Below are 10,188 nucleotides of genomic sequence, written 5' to 3'. Positions count from 1 at the left end.
AATGTTATGGAATATTATTATTATATAAGAAACAATCAGCAGGATGATTTCAGAATACTTAGGAGTTTATCTGCCGAGACAAAGCCAGGAACTATATGAATACAATTACAAAATACTTTTTACACAAATAAAGACAGATCTAAATATCTGGAAAAATATTAAATTGCTGGTAAGTAGCCTGAGCCACAGTAATAAAAAAGTCAATTTCACCTAATTTAACTTACTTATTCAGTGCCATATCAATCAAATTACCAAAGAATTATCTTATAGAACTAGAAAAAAAGTTATAATAAAATTCACCTGGAAAAATAAAAGGTCAAGAATCAATCAATCCACAAAGATAAAGGAAAGTGCTCTAGCTGTACCAGGTTGAAAAATGCCATCCACCCTCAGAAAAAGAACTGTTGGGGTTTCAATACAGATTGAAACACACTTTTAAAAGTTATATTATTATATTATATATATTATAAATATATATTATTATATTCTATTATTCTCAAGTTTTTTTGATATGCATTTTCTTTTGCAACGTGGTTGATAAGGAAATGTTTTACATGAGTTCACACGTATAATTTACATTAAATTGCTTGCTTTCTCAAGGAGGGATGAAGGAAAAGAATGAGTAGAAAATTTGGAATTAAAAAAAAACAAATGTTAAGATAATTATGAGAATACGTATAGAAGAATTGCACATATTTAACATATATTGAATTACTTGACTTCTAGAGGAGGGGATTAGGAGAAGGGAAGAAAAAAAATCTGGAATACAAGGGTGAATTTCACAAGGGTGAATGTTGAAAATTATTTATGCTTGTGTTTTGAAAATCAAAAACCTTAATAAAAATGTTAAACATTTTGTTACATGAAATTGAGAAAAATAAAATAAAAATTAAATGTAAAAAAATTAATCATTTATCCATTTTGACCTTAAAAAAAGGAAGAACAAAGGTCAGTTTGGCCAGATAAGGATGCAAAGAGGGAAATGACACAGAGTGAGGTCAGAAAAGCAGGTTAGGGCCAGATTATTTTAAGACTTTAAAAATAAACAGAATTCATATACTGAGGATTCTGGGAGAGTTGGGGTTGTTTTTATATTTCACACATCACCTAGTACGGTGCCTTATTTCCAAGACTTATTTCATGATCGAATGAGTGGAAACTGCAATTTATTTGACACACGGCTCCTGAATTTGATTTAAATGATTGAATTGTTTAAACAAAGGAAAATACAGCTTCTATTTCTTCTGAATGTCAAATATTTGTTTCACAGAGACCCAAATTGTGAAAGGATTAACAAACATGAACAAGACTCCATTCTATAATACACCCGACAAGGTGTCCAACCTATGCCCAAAGACCTTCAGAAAGGTGGGAAAAAATAAAATAATAGCATTTATATAAAACTTTAAGGTTTGCAAAGTGCTTTATAAATATTATCTCATCTGATCCTTACAACAACCCGAGAAGATAAATGTTATTATCATCCTCATTTTACAGATGAGGAAACTGAGGCAGATAGTGATGAAGTGACTTACTCAGAGTCACACAATTAGTGGCAGATTTTCCTGATTCCAGACTGAGTGCTCTGTGGATTTTACCGCCTGGAGTTGGACGACATCCATATTGTTTGAAAGCCAGTCTATTCCATTTTGGGATGATTTGGAATATGAGGAAGTTGACTTGCTACCCCCACCAGAAAAGCATTAATTTGTCTCCTTGCAATTTCCATCTAACCCCACGGGGCCAAACAGTTACTCTAATCCCTCTTCCTCGAGGTAGTCCTTTAATGGTTCTGGCGTTCATGGCCTCTCGGACCAGCCGGGAATTGAGGATGACCACAGAGCAGACCTCACGAGTTGGAAGTGGCCAGGAAGGGAAGCAGAGGCCTGGATAGAAGCACAAGCTCATCTAATAGAGACCAGGGGAGTCCTGGAGTGGAATCTAAGAGGAGAAGATGATGGCTGGAGAACATAACATGGCTCAGAGATGGCTGGGAAGTAGTAGACTAACACTTCTGCTTGAAGGGCCCTCGGAGACCCGCCATCCCCACCCGTCTTCTGGTCAAGTAGTCACCCTCACTCTAGTATTTTGAGGATTGATTTGTATTTTCTTACCCCCCAGAAGTCCCTCCATCAGCACAGCCCAAACTTTCTATGGCTTAGAAAATGTTTGTCCGGAGATGCTATGGTTGAAAGATGCATCCCCCTGTGTTGTTGTTGATTGGGGCAGCTAGGTCGCACGGTGTATAGACTTCCAGGTCTGGAGTCAGGAAGACTCACTCCCCTGAGCTGAAATCTGATCCCCAGCACTGACTAACTGGATGACCTTGGGCAAGTCACATCACTCTGTCTGCCTCAGTTTCCTCATCTGTAAAATGAGTTGGAGAAGAAAAGGGCAAATCACTCCAGTGTTTCTGCGGAGAAAACGCCAAACGGGGTCACAGAGAATTGAAAAACTGAAAACTACTTTGAAATGTTTCCTTACCTTGTGAGCCTACTTGTTAGCGATCTGGAAATACATCCTTAAGTTACTTAATTTCGAAACTCTACACCAGTAGCTGTTACAGGGGACAGAGTCCTGGGTCTAGAGTCAGAGATACTATTTGTAAAGCATTTGACATATAGGCACTATTTAAATTCTAGCTATTATTATTATTAATAAAAATGATCAAAGAGTACATTGTTTAAAATTATCCTTTCCAAGAGAAATTTTAGAAGACTTATGTGAACTAATGCAAAGTGAAACAGGAAGAAAGAGTAGATGGAAACAACAATAAAACAATTGAAATCAAATGCTTTAAGGTATAGTGACCAAAGATTTATGAAAAGACAATTCCCAGTCTTTGCAGAGGTGGGACTTTGTATGTGAAATGCTGCAGAGAATATCAGGCTTTTCGATAGGGTGATTCGTTTTTGTGGATTTTCCTCCCAATCCCACTTTCATATTCTCTGTCTTGGGGCAGGAAAACAGCACAGAGGTTAAAGCACCAGTACTGGAGTCAGAGAACCTGAGTTCAAATCCAGCCTCAGACATATAATACTTATTATGTGACCCTGAGCAAGTCACTTTATCCCAATTGCCCCACCAAAGAAAAAAAAAAAAAAGATAGGATTCTGGGAGAGGGAAAGGAAGGAGAAGGAAATGTTGAGAAATAGAGGTGATATAAAACCAAAAGATATCAAGAAAAATTTATTCCTTAGGAAATTAAACTATATCTCCATATATATGGAGATATAATGTAATTAATATATTTTATTAATTATATATATAATAATATATAATTTATATTATCTATATTATAGTATATTTATATAATAATTATATTATATATTACAGTATATTTATATAATTTATATATTATACTATATAATTTATATAATATATATATTATATATAATATGTGGAGATATAATTTATATATGTATATATGTATGTAAATACAGCTTATTTAGTCAGTCCTTATATGGCATGTGCCTCACATACAGAAGGCACTCAATAAATGTTGATTATGTGATGCTCTCTATAATCCTCATCATTTTAGCCACCTTCTCTGGCCCATGTTCCAGCTCATCGGTGTCTTTCCTAATAAGCAGTTCTCTCTGTGGTCTCCCCGGGGGAGCATCATTCCTTCCTTTTAACTGTTAATGACATCTCGTATTCAGTTGGCTTTGGGGGGCTGTCACGCCACATTTTGAGCTAAAAATGAATATGCAATGTTCTAAAAATATGATCATAGCTGTATAACTTCCTCATTTGACAGATGAGGAAACTGAGGCAGGGGATTAAGTAGCTTGCCCACGGTCATACACTTAGGATTCGATGTGGTATTTGAATCTGTAGCCGCCAATCTTGGATCGGATCTCGTTTCTCTACTTAATGCTGCCTCCCACAGCTTTCATACTCTCTCCATCCCATGCTTATATGGTAGATAGAGAAAAGTAAAAAGAAGAGCACAGCTGTTCCTAGCCCATCTCTGAAACTCTTTCGTGTGATTTTGAGCCTACGCTAATTTTTAAAATGAGTGGGACCTCTAAAGTGCCTTCCAAGAGTTCAGAGATATGGTTTTCAAATGCTCCCTCTGTTAAGCAAGTCACTAAAGCCAAGCCTCAGTCTCCCCACCTATAAAATGGGGAGCATCCCTAAGTATCTAGCAGGGATATTATGAAGCTCAAATGAAATCATGAATGCGAAGCTATTTTATAGACGTTGAAGTGCTATGTACATGTCAGTTATTTTGTATTAAAATGCTTTTCAACCCCTAGATGAAGCCCATTACCCAACCGTGTCTGTGCGTTCCTTCATGAGATATTCTCTGCTCATCCAGAAGGAAGAGACCAGGTAGGGCTGTGTTCCCTTGCTTTGCATCACCCCTAACAACAGGTAACAGGACTGAATGCTTTGAGGATACTCATGGGTAAATTCTCACTCTTGTCATATGACATTCAGGCATTGAAGCATCTTATCAGTCAAGTCACTTGCAGGGCTGAGGTAGACCTAGAACCTGTGATTTCATTGAACATGAAGCTCTCAGAAAGGAAGACAGAAATGTCCAACAGTCCCCTGGGGGCACCGATAGGTAAGGGACTTTCAAGATCAATTAAGCATCAGAGCTTGGACTTGAACCCAGGTCTCCTTAACTATGAAACCAAGTCTGTCTCTTGCACTACACTGACTCTCTGCTCTAAGGGACATGGAAGAAAAACAGAGTTCACAAGCAGATGTAAATGGGAAAATTTTGTTATTTATTTATTTTTTTTTTTTGGCCAACTTAGGTTCCCAACTTAGGATTTTCTTGGCAAAGTCACAGGAGAATTTGGCCATTTCCTTCTCCAGATGATTTTATAGATGAGGAAACTAAGGCAAACAGGTGAAGTGACTTTATCAGGATCCCACAGCTATTAGGTTTCTGAGGCTGGATTTGAACTCAAGAAGATGAGCCTTCCTGATTCCGGGCCTGGCGCTCCATCCACTTTGCCAGCAAGCCGCCCATTTTGCCATCTTGTTACTAGTTGATCAAACTTAATATATTTCTCCCCCTCTTCCAAATAAACAATCCTCCCTGAGCATCCTAGTCTTAGCTGTGTCCCTAAACAGCTGATGAAAGGGCAGGTAAGGACAAACTAAACACATTAGAAAAGGCGGATTTGGGGCCCCACAGGGAACCCAGCAGAAAGTCTACGTCGGCGGCCCTCAGGGGAACGTCTTAAGGACTCCAGCAAAAGTGCCACCGAGAGCTTAGTTTTTCATGATGAGTTCTCTCGTTTTGAGCCCACATTTCCTACTCATGGGGAGTATGTCACGGGGCTTGGGCGAGATATTTTATATTCACAGATATTATTCTCCTACATAAATACTTGTTTCCTAAAGCTCTCTGAGTGTGGCTGACCAATCGGTCTCACTGGCTCTCGTGTCAGGGACGCACATGGGTGGGGGCTCATGGACTATCCCATGAGAAAACAACCCTTAACCCTTTCAAGTATGTAGTAGCTATATTCATCAGCGTGAGTGAGAGAGCAATAGTCAACCCACAGCAAGTGCAACCTGAGCAAGAAAACACATTTTCAAAGTAAATCGAAGAACTTTGGTTTTATCAGCAGTCACATATCATTTCTAGGAAGATGACGCATCCGAGGAAAAATGATTTCACTTTAAGTACACTTACTTCACTCGGATTAGAAATGGATTTAAAGAAACTCAAAAGTGATTAAAACATTGTCGTGGCTTAGTGATTTCTAAATGACAGATGAAAAATTCTTTTTTGCCTTAATGCAAAATCTCAGCAGGAAGAACATGTCTTACTCTTGCTAGGTCTAATTAAGTTGTTAAAGGTTTTCAAAAAGAAATAATCTTTGGGAGAGGATGCTTTATGTAGAAACAAAAATTATATAACCCATTTATTTTGCAATTATTGTTACCCTAGGGGATCTAAAGAAAAGGTTAGCAGTTAGCCATGTTTTAAGGAAGGTAGAAAGTCTATTAGAAGGTAGACTTAAAGTGTAATTACAGACAACTGTACGTTGATAACCGGGACAAAGCTCCATTTAGGATGATGATACTAGGGAAATTGTTAAAAATGAAATTTACTGTCACTATTTGCTTGATGTTGGAAGTAGGAAAAGATGAAATAAGAAAATAATTCTTTTATTCCTGAAAATTGGAGAGTAATTTCTGACAGACAAATTAGCTGAATTTTATCCATGTAGAGAATCATCTAATGATGGTAAAATAGGCACTTGAGAGAAAAGTGTTGTGTATGTGTGTTACGGGCCAGCACTCTGTACTTAAAACAAGGATTCTTACAAGGTGCTAACTTGGTGGAATTGATAAGACAATGGTTATAGTTTAGCATGCAGAACCACTTTATTGAATAAACCTATAGACCTTTATAGGTCTCTTGAACCTATAGACCTGATGTGTTGCTGTAGAAACCTGTGAGTCAAGATCAATCCTGTGTTCCCATCAGCTCTAAATATCCTCTCAAAAGAGCCTGAAACAATTTTGGTGCAAAGAAAGGATCAAGCAATGTAGAGGAGTACAGCAGAGAAATGAGTGAATGAATGAAAAAAGTTTTAAGCTCTTATTTTGTAATGAAGTGTTGAGCTAAACATGGGACACAGATGGAAAAAGAGGCTCATTTTTGCTCCAAAGAGCTCACCCTCTGATTGAGAGTTGCAGGATAGAGAAGAATTCAGGGGCAGTAGGGCAGATGGCAAGGGTGGACATATCAAAGATGGGTCTCTCTCATAGGGCAGGAAGCATGGAGGGGAGCAGCCCATCACCAGTGAAAGATCCCTTCCAAGAAAGGATAAAGACTCAGGGAAGGAGCCAGTGAAGAAAAAGGGAAGGGGGTACATTGTGAGGAAGGCTGAAGGCGGGGTCTAGGGAGAGTAACAGTGATTGAGTCTACCTGGGTCTCAAATCTGATTAAGCTGAAGCAAAAAGAACATGGGATTGAGAGTAAGAAGGGACTTTCTAGAGAGCTGAAACTCATTTTATGGTTGTGACCCAGAGTGGGAAAGTGATGGAGAGAAAAAGGGGGATATTAAGGGCTCCCCAGAAATACAAGTGGATGAGAGTAGGAGTCTGAAATTCACAGCGCTTTATGAAGCTAAAGTACTTCTGTCGTTGAGAAACATTTATATTTTTTTTATTTCAATGGGGAAAATTTCCTCCTGTACCAGTTAAAGATAGCCCATAAACACACGTACCCATGGACACACTGAGGGCCCTGGTCACCACTGTGAATGTTACTGGGCTGATTAGTATCGCACTGGAAGCTTTGAGGGCAGTGTCCAACAGAGGAGGAAGGGACTCTGAGACCAAAGTGAGTTTTCTTGCACATGATTGATTGGGGAAATTTGGTTTGCTTGAATCCATGTTTGTGACACTTGTTTTTTCTTTCTTTCTTAATAATGTGGGAGGAAAAATATGGAGATTTTCATTAACGTTTCCTAACTTTTGGCTCCAGGAACAACAGCTTGCCAGGTTGGAAACAAAATGGTTAAAGCGTCGGGCCTGGAGTCTGAAAAACTCGCATCCAAATCCAGTCTCAGACGCTCAGCTGGGACAGGAAGTCACCTAACTTCTTTTTGCCAACTGTAAGATGTTCATAATGGTACCTACCTCCTGGGGTTGTTGTAAATCCCAAATGTGACATTCGTAAAGCTCTTTGCCCAATGTCTGGTACAAAGCAGACATGTAATAAATGCTTTTTGTCCATCCTGGAAACGTCTCTAGGTAACAGTGGAAAAAGAGATGTTCAGGGAAGGGATTTTCTATGAAGCTCAGCAGAAGAAAGGATTCTTTATTTTATGGGATGGAGAGCAGAGAAAATGTTAACAAAGCTTTGCTAGGAAATATCTACTGTTCCCACTGGCTGCAATATGGGCACCATCGAGAGCAGCTGCTCTAATCCCAAACCATTCCAACCTCCATTGCTCCCTTTCAAACTCGCTGCTCTTTTAGTAAGCAAAGAAACAATTTTGTACAACTGCATGTCCCTATCTTAGACAGAGTTTGGGGGGGAAGAAAGAGGGCACGAACGGTAGCCCGGGACCCACTGCCTGTTTTTATCTGCTCCTGAACCAAGAATGCTTTTTACATTTTAAAATAAGGTTTTATTGTCTTGAAAACTAAATCAAGAGGTGGCAGGTGCCATTTTTGTGCCACCGGGGTGTACAGCAGCCAAGGGCCAACAGGTAACAAGGGACCTTTCTTTAGAGGTCATCTTCGAGAATGGTACTGTTCTTTCAACGTCTAGGCTACTTTAGTTTGGTGATTTTAAAAACCGATGACCATAATTCTTTTTGGTGAACTAGCATATTTATAGATTAGTTGATCAGTGGAAAAGGTTAGGTTCACAAGACAGAATAGTCAACTATAACAATCTAGTGTTTGACAAACCCAAAGATTCTAAATTTTGGGATAAGATTTCATTATTTGATAAAAACTGCTGGGATAACTGGAAATCAGTATGGCAGAAATTAGGCAAGGACCCACACTTAACACCACATACCAAGATAAGATCAAAATGGGTCCATGACCTAGGCATAAAGAACGAGATTATAAATAAATTAGAGGGATATAGGATAGTTTATCTCTCAGACTTGTGGAGGAGAAAGAAATTTGTGACCAAAGATGAACTAGAGACCATTACCAATCACAAAATAGAAAATTTTGATTATATCAAATTAAAAAGCCTTTGTACAAACAGAACGAATGCAAACAAGATTAGTAGGGAAGTAACAAACTGGGAAAACATCTTTACAATTAAAGGTTCTGATAAAGGCCTCATTTCCAAAATATATAGAGAACTGACTCAAATTTATAAAAAATCAAGCCATTCTCCAATTGATAAATGGTCAAAGGATATGAACAGACAATTTTCAGATAAGAAATTGAAACTATTACCACTCACATGAAAGAGTGTTCCAAATCACTATTGATCAGAGAAATGCAAATTAAGACAACTCTGAGATATCACTACACACCTGTCAGATTGGCTAAGATGACAGGAAAAAATAATGATGAATGTTGGAGGGGATGCGGGAAAACGGGGACACTGATGCATTGTTGGTGGAGTTGTGACCGAATCCAGCCATTCTGGAGAGCGATCTGGAATTATGCCCAAAAAGTTATCAAACTGTGCATACCCTTTGATCCAACAGTGTTTCTATTGGGCTTATACCCCAAAGAGATACTAAAAAAGGAAGGGGACCTGTATGTGCCAAAATGTTTGTAGCAGCCCTGTTTGTAGTGGCTAGAAACTGGAAAATGAATGGATGCCCATCCATTGGAGAATGGCTGGGTAAATTGTGGTATATGAATGTTATGGAATATTATTGCTCTGTAAGGAATGACCAGCAGGATGAATACAGAGAGGCTTGGAGAGACCTACATGGACTGATGCTAAGTGAGATGAGCAGAACAGGAGATCATTATACACTTCGACAACGATATTGTATGAGGATGTATTCTGATGGAAGTGGATTTCTCTGACAAAGAGACTTAACTGAGTTTCATTGGAGAAATGATGGACAGAAACAGCTACACCCAAGAAGGAATACTGGGAAATGAATGTGAACTATTTGCATTTTTGATTTTCTTCCGAGTTATTTTTACCTTCTGAATCCAATTTTCCCTATGCAACAAGAGAACTGTTCGGTTCTGCAAATATGTATTGTATCTAGGATATACTGCAACATATTTAACATATATAGGACTGCTTGCCATCCTGGGGGGGGGGGGGGGAGGAAGGAGGGAGGGGAAAAAACGAAACATAAGTGATTGCAAGGGATAATGTCGTGTAAAAATTATCCTGGCGTGGATTCTGTCAATAGAAAGTTATTATTAAATAAAATAAAATTAAAAAGAACTAGCATATTTCGTCACACTAAATAAGGACCTCTCAGCCCAGATCTTCAGAGACTCCTGAAGGGCTCCCTTTGGCTTTGCTGGCTCTGTGATCTAATTAGGTGCGCCCTCCCCACAAATTAGGCCCCTTTTCACCTTTTTTTCAACCTCTCAGTTCTTTTCCATGACCTTCCACAGCCTCTCCATCAAGACCCACTGAATAGCCTTCAGGCAAGATCTCGGCTCTTGATGTTACTAATGCCTTCCTGTTCTGGGACCGGCCTCATCTCCTTTCCTGCTTACATTTGTTCTTGAGGATCTTCTCTGCCTTCCAGA

Source organism: Antechinus flavipes, chromosome 2, assembly GCF_016432865.1.
Source record: "Antechinus flavipes isolate AdamAnt ecotype Samford, QLD, Australia chromosome 2, AdamAnt_v2, whole genome shotgun sequence".
NCBI lineage: Eukaryota > Metazoa > Chordata > Mammalia > Dasyuromorphia > Dasyuridae > Antechinus > Antechinus flavipes.
This window is presented reverse-complemented; position numbering follows the sequence as displayed.